The 12,554-nt window shown below is 31.2% G+C and overlaps 1 long non-coding RNA gene across 1 annotated transcript in view; it reads right to left on the reverse strand.

Moving 5' to 3' along the window:
- The window catches only part of LOC141711295 (uncharacterized), a 77,699-nt gene extending 65,921 nt beyond the window's left edge, over positions 1–11,778 (reverse strand). The window contains exons 1-6 of the long non-coding RNA XR_012571297.1: positions 11,590–11,778; positions 11,428–11,482; positions 10,844–10,915; positions 8,401–8,453; positions 8,146–8,307; positions 7,427–7,529 (exon numbers count right to left, since the gene is read on the reverse strand). This is a non-coding gene — a long non-coding RNA (uncharacterized LOC141711295). The remainder of the gene's footprint in view (positions 1–7,426; positions 7,530–8,145; positions 8,308–8,400; positions 8,454–10,843; positions 10,916–11,427; positions 11,483–11,589) is intronic.
- Positions 11,779–12,554: the final 776 nt, after the last annotated feature.

Below are 12,554 nucleotides of genomic sequence, written 5' to 3' on the forward strand. Positions count from 1 at the left end.
TATACATACATACATATATTATAAAATTAGGGTACATGTTTATAGTTTGGGGAAAATTACATTGAGAAATTGATTGAGATGAGATCTAATGGGAGTAACACTACAATCAACTCAAGCTCTGTATCGAAGGCACAAGCCATCTATAAGTGCGGGTTTGAATGTCCCATTTGGACCTCCAACAAACCAAATAGCAGGGGAAAGAAGTTTTTTGGATGTCCATTGTACAAGGTGAAAGAGAAGTACTGTGAATATTTTCAATGGTGTGATGATACTCTGCCTGATAAAATTGAATCTTTAAATTTCGAAGATGAAAAAGTTTCATCACTCCGCCTAGCTGTAATGGAAGCAAAATTTGGTGAGTTGGAAGCTGTGAAGAAAATGAAAATTAAAGCCCTGGAGTTTCAATTGCAAATGAAGGACAAAGACATTAAAGTTCTTGAAATTAAGTTGCAAATTTTCAAACTGGTTTTAGTTGTAATTGTTTGTGCCTTTGTAATCAATTTATGTATGTGAATCTTCCAAGTGACTTTGAAATTGTAATCAGATGAATCACTTGATTCATCCTCTAATATCTTGTATGAATCTGACTCATACTCACTCTCCCATCCTCGGTTCTCTACATCAATCTCCTCACTGTCCTTATTCTTTTGCGTCTTATCAAATTTTTTAGTTATCAAACTACTAAGGGGTATATGCAGTTCATCATCATCATTAGTTGGATTACTCTTAGACCTATAAACTTTCTTCTTCTTTTTCAGTACCTCTTCAAACTCTTCATCACAATCACTCAAATTCTGCATATACTCATCAATATCACTACCCTCACTGTCTTCTCCACTCTCACTACCCTCCTCACTCTCACTACCCTACCAACTATCACTATCCTCTCCACTCCCAACATTCTCTGCATTATATTCAGAGTTATCTTCACTAGACCCATCACATATTTCATCAATTTCACAAGAATGATCAACATACAAATCTATTCTACGAGTTTTCAAAGCATGATAACACATTAAATCTACATTATCATCATTCCACAAAATATTTACAATTATAATCATCAAAAGGAGTACCAAATTTGTGCCAATAAATCTTAAACTCCTTATAATCAAGCTCAGTTCGAATGTAATTCTCAAACATTGGAAGAGACATGGTGCTTTGATTATTAAGAATATTGACCTTACCTCCCTCATAACTTTTCCCACCATCATTACAAAGTGATGAATATACAAACTTCCCCCCGTGACGAATATACAAAGTGATTTCGGACTCCATCTGAAAAGTAGCACAAACCGTAATTAGTCTCGATTTATTAGTAACGAAATTGAAAGAATTACAACCGTATTTACCTTAATCCCAGATATGAACCCTCAATTAAAAACCTAACCCTCAGTTATGAACCCTAAAACCCGTTCATTTATCCCTTTCTCTTTCTATACATATATGATATAATCAGTTTGTTTTAAAACATACTCACGTGAGAGACAAGTGTGTTTTTTATATTTTTCTTTTTTTTTGTTAATTTTTCTTTCCACATAGTAGTCCACATATTCAACCCGCATGTCACGTCAGCAAAAACCTAACGTCTGTTACTGGTTGACTGACGGAAGGACTGCAGTGAGAAAATTTTAAAAGTTTAGGGACGTTAATGTTGGAATTCAGGGATCTACTTTAAAAAACACCAATAGTTCAGGGATGTATGAATTTATTTTCCTTAGAATATATAAATAGCATTGTTAGTCACGAATATGTAAATATTATGTGTTTAAAGTATTATTTAGATTAATAGTAAATGTAAATATATAAATATATAAAAAAATATATGAGAATAATCAAATTTTAATCGGATTTTTAATCGGGTCGGGCCGAGTATGTAAATATATATATAATTCTGAAATTATTATTTTATATATTAGTTGGACCCTTAATAATTTTCTAATTTTTTTATCTTACTTTTAACGATAGTCTTATTTTACGACCTTGCCCCAAGTTGAGACCAACGAAATTTATACTTAAGCGGGTTATTACTTACCGAATTTTACTTAATCGAGATTTAACCGTCGATATAACAGAAAGATTGCGGTTTACATGATCAGTGAAATCTTTAAAATCAATTACGGAAATACCAATTCACATTTCAAAATCCACCAACTCAGCTCTCCCAGTGAAATGACAACATTTCTATCTTTTATGTTGTTTCAGCAAACACCAAATCAAATTTATTTTCTTCACCCAGATCTTTCTGAAATATTGCATGCAAATCCAAAAATGCAGTTGGTAATAATATCCATGACCATAGTAAATCCAATTCATTTGCTAAAAGATATATGTTGGACAAAAGTTGTTTAAGTTCAATATTGATGCCTAAAGTTTAAGTTGCACTCAGTGCCCCACTTCCCCGACCCAAGCCCCCTCATTATCTATTTCAATATTTGTTCCATATGACTATTAGAGTATCTCCAACCCTCTGCTGCACCGTTAGGTAAAAAATCTGTGTGTCAGTCTATTATACATAATATGTGAAAAATGGTACACTCCAACGAGAAGACTGTTAGCTTTAATTTTAGACAACGAAATAGACGCACATTGTTGATTCTCCTGCATCATCTATAATACTCCATGTCACCTCCCGCCTAAAAATCTTCTAACTTTAATCCTAATTTAGGCCAAATCTTAATCAATTTTTTTTAATAATATGGAACAAAATATCTGAAATCATTTTTTCAATATTTAATTTAAAATATTTAAGATATTTTTTAAATATATAATATTATAATATATAAATTATGTATATATCTTCATCATTAATATATATACATATATATATTTTTTACTTATATTTTAATTATAAAAAAATAATTTTATGTAATATTAAGTGTAAAAAAATTATTTTCTTGTTAACTAAATTTTAAAAAATGTAATATAATAAGATATATTTTAGTCATATATTTGTATTTTATATGTAAGTAATGGTCATAATAATTATTCATTTTTATTTTATAATGTTTACTTAAAAATATTGACATAAATATAAAACTATTATAATATTATAATTAAATATTTTTTATTGAATATCTTATTTTATTTTCAGTAATGTATAATAGAATAATTAAATTTATTTTAATTTTATATTTAAAATTAATAAAAATAATAATATTATAAATATAGCTAATGAGTATAGTTAATGTTACTGGAGTAAAAGTGCTTACATTGTTTTTGACAAAAATGTTTACAGGATTTTAAATTTGAGTAACAGTTCATGATTTAATAGTTCTGAGATTTTTTAAGTAATTTATATAGTTTTAATACAACATTAATTTTGTGGAGTTTGAACTTCGGTGTCCGAAAATATGGGTTTATTTATAATAATCTTCTTAAATATCTAAATTAATTATATCAACTATAAAATATTACATACATGAGCACCCACCTATAATTTACATGTCATTTCTTATTATAATGGGAGTTAAATACTAACAGGACGGAACCAAAAATAAAATTTACGGGGGACCGACTAATATTTGTAGAACCAAACTATATTATTTTATATTTTTTTTTCAAAATTTTACACTAAAATTTATGTGAACTTAGACATTTGGCGGGTACGAAACTCCCTCCGATACCCTCTAGTTCCGCCTAGGTCTATCGTCTTGTACTAACAAATAGCAGAAGATAAAGATAAGAATATAAACTACGTCATGATCAATGCAATGAGTGATGACATAAGAATATCTACTTTTTATCGATGTTTCATGTTAGTATATAGGAAAAAAATTCTGGTTAGTGCGTATCTTCCAATCACTCTTTAAAATTTTAGATAGACTCGTTCCATGGCGGCCCTCAGCTTGTCCGAAACATGTTAAAAAATTATTTTAAGATAGAATAATTAAGCTAAAACAAATAAACATTACTATGTGCCCGTTTGAGAAATCTTAAATAAGTAACTTATGACTTAAAATAAATATGTGACTTATAAGTGATAAGTAAATAAATACTTATAAGTTATGTAAGTGTTTGGATAATTTTATTTATAAGTTAGATTATTTTTTTTACTTAAATGAACAAAAATAAATAAATTTTAAATATAATAATCTTAATTCGTGAATTTTATATTAGTTTAATATTTACAAATATATTTTTTAAAACTAAAATTAATAAAAAAAACGAAAAAACATAATAAGCTGAGAAAAAGTACGTCGTTACTAACATTCAACTTATCAGCTTTTAAGTTGTAAAGTCAACTTATAGGTTGCTTCAAATCAACTTATAAGTTGTTTAGACAAAAGTTGTCGATAAGCTGTTACGGGCTTATAAGTCAACTTACGGGCTTATAAGTCAAATTTGTAGACAAACAGGTTTTATCTAAGTTCGAAAAAGGAAACATTACAATCTATAAAGTTAACTGGCAAAATAACCTTTAAATCAATCTCTAAGAATTCTAGCAGAATTATAATCTTATAATCTGATGACTGCTTATTCACGTTTCATCAATCTTCACGTCTTGAACTATATTTCCTTCCATTGCGACGTTGAAGCATTCCCCACAAAAAAAACGTGCTTGTACTTGTACCACTCTGTAGTTAAAAAGAAAAAATCATTATAATCAAGCATATGCTATAATCAGGTGGTGTATACATGATCCAATACTTCATCAAATGAATTTTTACTTTATCTTCCCATATGATGTTTGAAGCGGCCGGACAACTAACACCAATATGACGATACAAGTAATACTATACACATAGCGAAATGAAAGATGAAAGATGACCTTGCACCCTTTTATTACGTTCAATATACTTCTGTTCATTTCATATGCATATACATAGGCAATTTGGACAGCATATCTCATGGATAATCACTTTTTTCATCAAGCCTGACAACTGGACCCTTAAGTTTTTGGCTGAGCAGAAAGTGAGTAATTGGTTGCAGTGTAATTGGATAAGAAATTGATGACGAGGTACAATTATACTAATCTTTACAGAAAAGTTCAAGAATAAACTGTTGCTGATGCGCAACAGGGACATGATAGTTTTGAAGGAGGGGTTAAGGACAGAAAATCTAGAGGAGAGGGACATGATATTTAATTCCAACACTGTCAATTACTTTATGAATTAAAAGGTGTTTATTCAAATACCAAGTATAACAATTAGATCTGGTACAGGAAGTTAAGAAAAAGGTAGACAAACCAATCACAGAAGCACATTTATTTAGTGAACATTTTTAAAAAGGAGCCTGTACACATTTAATATTTCTTTGTTGTCTACAACAGAAGACTAGATGGTTAAAATTAAGACCCTAATTACAAGCATGCAAGGCATTATATCTGTGACCTCATTTATCCACTAAAGTTAATTCCTTTATCCACTAAAGTTAATTCCTTTAACAGTTGTGAAAACTGAAAAGTTAAGACTATATATATAAAGATCATATGCCAATTAGGAATTTGAACAACCACCAAAGCGGTGTTCAATTGGGAATATGAACGATTACTGCAGAAGAAAGGAAGGAATACCAAGTATTTATCTACTATATATGCAAAAAGATAATAAATAGGGTCTTTGAAAAAGATGAAGAGACTAAAGTAATTATCATCACCTTTTGCTTTCTGCACCCATGTACTATTCTGGGCATTACCGCATCTAGCAGGTTGCAGCTGCTCTAAATAATTGGATGGACATTAAAGAAGAATCCACAGTAATAATATTTTGAGGCTTCATCTGAGCCAAACACGGTTAGATGCTATGGATTTAGATGGCCTGCAACAGCTTCCTCAAGCAATTGCTGAAAACAGGGCACTTGTTAAGAAAATTATAAGAATAAGTTTAGAAGATCAATAATACTAATCCAAAGGTACTTATTACTAGACATTCTCATGTTACAGTAATGCACACCACTTCCATGAATAAGTAAAATATCTATGATTTGATATTGCCGGTAAAATATATAGCAGACACTGACTATGTACACCATTCAGAATGAGCTGTGACCAATCTCCAGTGGAGTAATTTGGAATATGTAACCAAAAAAATTTGATAATATGTTATTCTGAGTCTTCATATGAGATTTATAACTCCAAATGTGAATACTTAAAAGTAAAAATTGACTACTTTTGCATTCACCAAATGACGTTTCATTGCGAAAATTCTATCGATTTTAGTAAAGCATGAATTTCTATAATAAATTTAAAATAATAGCAAAAAAATAAAATCAAAAAAAATTACAACTGCAACAAATATTACAAATCTTGCATTAATTAGAAAAATGAAAAAATTACCTGGAAACTAGATGTCAACGACTCAACGGGGGAGGGGATTCATGGAGCATTTTCTTCATTGATTCTGCAAGTATTTCAGAAATTTATGAAGTAAAAGTAGAAGTAGAAGTTCGATAATAAAACTAAAAAAAATCACATATAAAGATAGTAAAATAATTCAGTTAAATTGTCTAACTGTGCCACAAGTCCACAATCATATGTATACACACACATGAATAATCAAGATTGTACAAGTGAATAGAGTCCGGAAATTGACACCTTCTAGATAACGAATTACAACTTCAAATCAAAATGAATTGTGGAAATCCTAGGCAATAGAGATACATTTATATTCAATTGTTGTAGGAAAGTCATGACTAATTAGGCTACTTATCTGACTAATCTTGTGCATCTGTTTTACGTTTAATATATATATATATATATAACATGCATTCTACTTGTATTGATTTAATAATATAGTTTATTATTTTCATTCCAACAAAATACGGCAAAATCTTACCAGCATAAGGTAACCCTTTTTTTATCTCAAACTTCTTTCCATGATCGAGGACTGCAATAAAATCTTCTGTAGAAAGATAAGCCCCCTTTTTTTATCTCAAACTTCTTTCCATGATCGAGGACTGCAATACAATCTTCTGTAGAAAGATAAGCCCGATCCACCTGAAAAACAGATAAGATCAACTTCTGAGGCAGAGCCTTCATCTACAAGGCAGTAGATTCAAGTTCTTAAAAAATTGACATGATATCATTCCACTTGAAGCTGCTCCATAAGCAATCTATCTTCAGAATTGTCACACAACAGATAGAACTCAAAGTAAAAAAGAAATGATAGTTAATGTGATTTTACGTCAGCCAAAACAAGTTTTTGCATATTTGGCACTTAAAAAAAAAGATGTTTAGTTTGGGCTAAGAGACACTTGCATATATGTTATCTACCTTAAAGGTTTCTATATATCTAAAATTGTTATACGTTTTATGAGGAGATTTACTGCACATATTTACCTCCACTTATCTTAGTTCATAATTAAGTTTTTACATCCCTTATTTCGAAGAAGAGTGTCAACAAACAGGAGATGATGACAGCTATGCTCATTTATTGTGCACTATTGAAGTACAAAACTAAGGGAACCCAAACATAAGACTGTATACCTCAGATTCAAAAGTAATTGCATCTCCTTGTTCAGTGAAGCATTTTCGATCAGACAGGTTGTCTAGATAATCCAATGTTTCCAAACCTTCTATCCTCACTTCACTGTAAACCACATGAATTTTGGTCAGTCCAGGTAGCAGAAACAAAAGAGGAAGAGCTAAATACTGTAAATTTCACAACGGAAAAGCTTTCATGGTATCAAGAAATCTAATTAACCAACAAGATCGCAAACTCTACATTCTTTCTCCTTTATAATTATGTTGCAAATGATCAAAATAACAGTGGAAAGGGGGAAGTGTCTAAATGGCACATCTGAAAAGGCTCCAAGTGTCACTTTCAACTATATAAATCTATGTTAACAAATTCATATTATTATATGTGGATTGATAATAATCACTATCATTCATGTACCCAAAAAAGTAATACATCAACTTCACTAAGTACAAAATGTTTCTATAACTAAAGGTTTGTATCATCTCAAAGTTATCAAACATGTGGAAGCTTCCAGGGATCCAATCAGCATATAGCATATGGGAACTTGCAACATGATCACTATCTTCTGCGGTTATATAAAATTATTATTTTTTTTAAATACCGGTTAGGCCTAGTTTGTAAAGGAAAAAAACAATATATCTGCATAGAAGTACTTTTAAAAAACCTGGCGTAACTAGAATATACTTGTCAAGTAAATTAGTAGGAAAATACATCAAAAGTCAACCTGTAGGGCCACTGCTTTAAATCTTCCTCTGAAGGACTGAGCAGCAAGTCAAATAAGTCTTTCCCGCTAAGCCTTCTGTTTTATGGGAGGAGGATCATTATCAATTCTCCATCCTTTGTTTCTTGCATGACCTTTTTCTTAAAATGAAGCGGAGGAGCGAAACTAGAGAATATTTTAAAACATGCATCAAGTTATCGGTACAATGATTTCAAATAACAAGACTGCAACGTGCATATAACAATAATTGGTATATACCTTGGGAAAACAAACAGAGATTCCTCCTTGCTTGCATTATAAGGCCTGGGAATCTACAGAAAACATTTAGGTATATATTTAAAATTACGCCCGGTATTGTATATTAAGCAGCATAACTTGATTACTCATCACTCGCTCAAACGCACATTTTAAACTTACAACTATTCTCCTCCCTTTTTTCTAGTTTCTAAAGTACAAATTTGGTCATTCTGTAATGCGCCACAACCCAGAATTTATTTTCTTAAGGAAATTCCATCATGGATCACTTACAGAGAGATAATTCAAACAGCAAGTTGTCGCTAGAAGCACTTAAATAGCAAGCCAAAAGAACAACTTAAGACTACAACCTAAATAACAACATAGATTGCAATTACCAGCAAGAAAGCCTGCACATAATCATTATACGCTTCAATGCCAGGGGGCACAAGAGGCAGTAGTAGTGCAAGAAAGTCTGCTCATTATACACTTTAATTGTAGTACCACACAACAGGGAGAAGTGGTGTTTTTTTAGAAACATTATTATGGAAAATTTCAATATAATTTGTCATCCAAAGTTAGATGGGTCAAATTAGTTTGCCTAAGCTCTTGAACGGAACATCGAATATTGGGTATTATTCTCTTAAAAGATTTTGTGTGTTCTGCGTTTTACCGAAAGGAAATGGTGATACATGTATTTGTGTAATGAGAAATATAAATCTTTTGCGATGTTGGTGTAGTGCTTCAGAAATCGGGTTACAGCTTTTGAGTCGAATCCGAAACATCACAAAAAGTGGAGCTCTGAGGTTGGTAAGAATAAGATACTAAGATTCATAGACGGAGAAGAAATAAAGGAGCCTGTACACATCTAACTATCCTTTGTTGTCTACAACAGAAGACTAGAAGGTTAAATGAAGACCCTGATTAAAAGTTAGCAAGAAATTATATTTGAGGCCTCATACATCCGCTAAGGTAAATTTCATCAACAGTCGTTGACAAATAACTAAATAAGACTATATATCTACAAATCATATGGGCCAATTAGGAATCTGAACAATTACTAAAGCGGAAAGTATTCAATTGGGAATATGAACAATTGCCGAAAAGGAAAGAAAGATATACTTAGTTCTCTAATATATTCGCGAAAAGGTAATAAATAGGGGCTTTAGACAGAAATTAAAGGGACTAGGGTAATAATCTTTATCTTTTGCTTTCTACAACCATGTATTATTCTGGGAATTACCAGATCTGCACCTGCTCTATAATATTTGGACTAGGGTACACAGAGTCATACATATCCAAGTATCCATCATCTACCCACATCTGCAAACATATACAAAGTCACCTTCAAAGCACCGGTAGATCTGCGATTATTACCGGAGGGATGATTTTTACGGCAAAATTTGAATATTTTTTGGTGAGGTACAATTATTTTCCAGTAATGACAAAGAAAGAAGGATTCGTTTTCAAGACCATGAATCTGGCACGGATTCCGCGCCGACACAGGTACCGCCTATCGAGTCGGAGCAACACAGCCAGCAATGGGTATGAACCCTTATCAAAGGATTAGAAGAGGCTCAATCTATCATTAATCCTCATCCCAAATGATGGAGTACAAACACTATACTCGCTCTCAACAAAATGTTTTGATTTTACAGGTGATTAGATTTAGGTTTCCATTTTAGGGCTTTCATTTTAGGACTTTCAGTTAGGTATACATCACTAACTGATCTAACTGATTACGGCTTCAATTTAACTTTCTTCCATTTAGTCATAGGTTTTGCATTAAAGGGCGAGTGTATCCTGTGATTCTACCTGTTGAAGATAAAAAAGTTACCGGAAAGGTTTGTTTAATAATCCATCTTGACTTTCAGCCTGAATAGCATTAATGATATATAGCCCGCTATAGTATTAATAATTTCCATTCTTTATCTAGTCATGAACTTTTAGATATAATCTTCAAATTACTTACTTCCATGTGATGATTCTCTTACTATTATCATCATAGAACTTTTGAGCAATTTGCATGTGTGCTTTGTGACATCGGGTAACATAGGTTTCTATAGCTTATCCAATGTAAAAAATCACATACCCGTTGTTTTAATAACTGAATCATCAAAAGCAATAATGCTTTTCATATGCATAGCCTCACTATATACTAATCTGTAAGTTGTAATTATATTTAGGAATTTCAAGTTGCCTCACTTTCTGATGCGGATTAAAGAAAAGAAAATGAAAGAAATCATTTATGAACTTGATTCGTGAAAATTCCATTATCTGCAAATTTACAGTGAATGTGTGCATTGCAATTTGTTATATGAAGTGATTAGTACATGGTCAACATGTCTGCTTCTTTATTCTCTTTGTTGCTTCTAGTTAATGTATGCACTAGCCAAAAAGAAGTAACTAATAATAAACATGCAGATTCATTTTACACAAACAAAGTTGTAGCCAATGTCCTACTTACCAAAGCATGTTGCAGACGGGCATTCTCTTCTTGCAACACGTGCAGTTCCGCTTCCAGATCACGACTATAAGCCTAGCCAATCAGAATACATAAAAACAAACTTTAGAAACAGACTTGGTGCGGCCCTCTCAAAGACCACGGTTTTAATCCAACATATTTACATAGTCATACTTATTTTTTGTGATTATTTCTTCGTAAATAGAAATTATTAACAAAATTATTTTTCTGCAACCACTTAACAAAGCACTAGGTATCACTTTGCACCTATCATATTAATCCTTCACTATATAATCATTTCACTGTAAATATACCGTAAATGCCTCATTGCCCTCCGATAAAGTTAAGTATTAACATTAATTTTTCAAATTATACGGGTTTACGCCTGGAAATTTCGACATTTCAACGTGATCCGTTTAAATAGAAAGAACAACCAAAAATGAATGTGGCCGGATCCATTCTAGATTTCTTCTTCATACACTTTACACACACACACAATTACACAAAACTAGATCAACTTGTTGTATGTAACAAAAATAAATACTATTATATATCTCGCATTAATTTCGAAAAATACGAAGAATTACCTGGAAACTACACGTGAACAGGAGCGGAATTCGTGGAGCACTTTCTTCATTGTTTCTGCAAGTAATTCAGAAATTCAAACAAGAATGAAGAATTAAATAATAATAATAAAAAATTATCCTCATAAAAGATTGTATAAGTGAATAGAGTCTCGAAATTGACACCTTATAAATAATAAAAAGGGGCGATTGAGAGATTGAATATGTTGAGACAGCTTCGTGTACAAAGAGAGATCGATCGGATGCAACTCGATTTCACCTCTAAAACCATGCTTCTATGAAATTGCTTGTATATGTAAAAGATATAATCCCTAAGCCGTATTATATAGGCCATGCCGGGGACGAGCCCAAGTCCACTGCCCATTTCCTTATTTTTGAAGCCTGTTAAGCAAAATATGGGCTTAGTAAATTAAGTGGCCCAACTAGCCCAAGTCCAACTTTAGTATGTCCTACTTAATTATTATTTAATCAGTTTTATGTAATTTTTAATTTGTAATATAATTAAGATATATATATATATATTAATAATGAAATGATTAAAAAAAGATTTCAAAAGAAATGAAAATATTAAAAAAATGAAAAAAAATGAAAATTTTAAAATTTAAATAATAATAGGATTGAAAATAAAAATTGAATACACTCGGATTTTGAAAAACTTTTTCTAATCTCTATTAAATACCATCAGATTTTAAAATATTTTTTTAAATTCAAATTCAATGCCTCTTTATTTCAATTATCTAAAAAAATCCTTTAAAATCTTGATCGAATACATTCCCGGATTCGGTGCCCCACTCCCCCGGCCCCAGCCCACTCATTGTCTACTTCAATATTCTTGCATATGGCTATATCACAGACTTTTTTCAAGTATGTTTTGACATTTAAAGTCATATTCTTTAACAAAAATATTTAAAGAATTTTAAATCTGAGTGACAGTTCATGATTTAATAGTTCTGAAATTTTTCTAAAGTAATTTACATAGTTTTAATACAACGTTGATTTATGGAGTTCGAATTTCGGTGACCGAAAATATGGGTTAATCTGTAATAATCTACTTAAATATCTAAAATAATTATATCAACTATTAAATATTACATACATGATTGCATGTCATTTCTTATTATAATAGGAGT

This window comes from Apium graveolens, chromosome 3 (assembly GCF_009905375.1).
Source record: "Apium graveolens cultivar Ventura chromosome 3, ASM990537v1, whole genome shotgun sequence".
NCBI classification, from domain to species: domain Eukaryota; kingdom Viridiplantae; phylum Streptophyta; class Magnoliopsida; order Apiales; family Apiaceae; genus Apium; species Apium graveolens.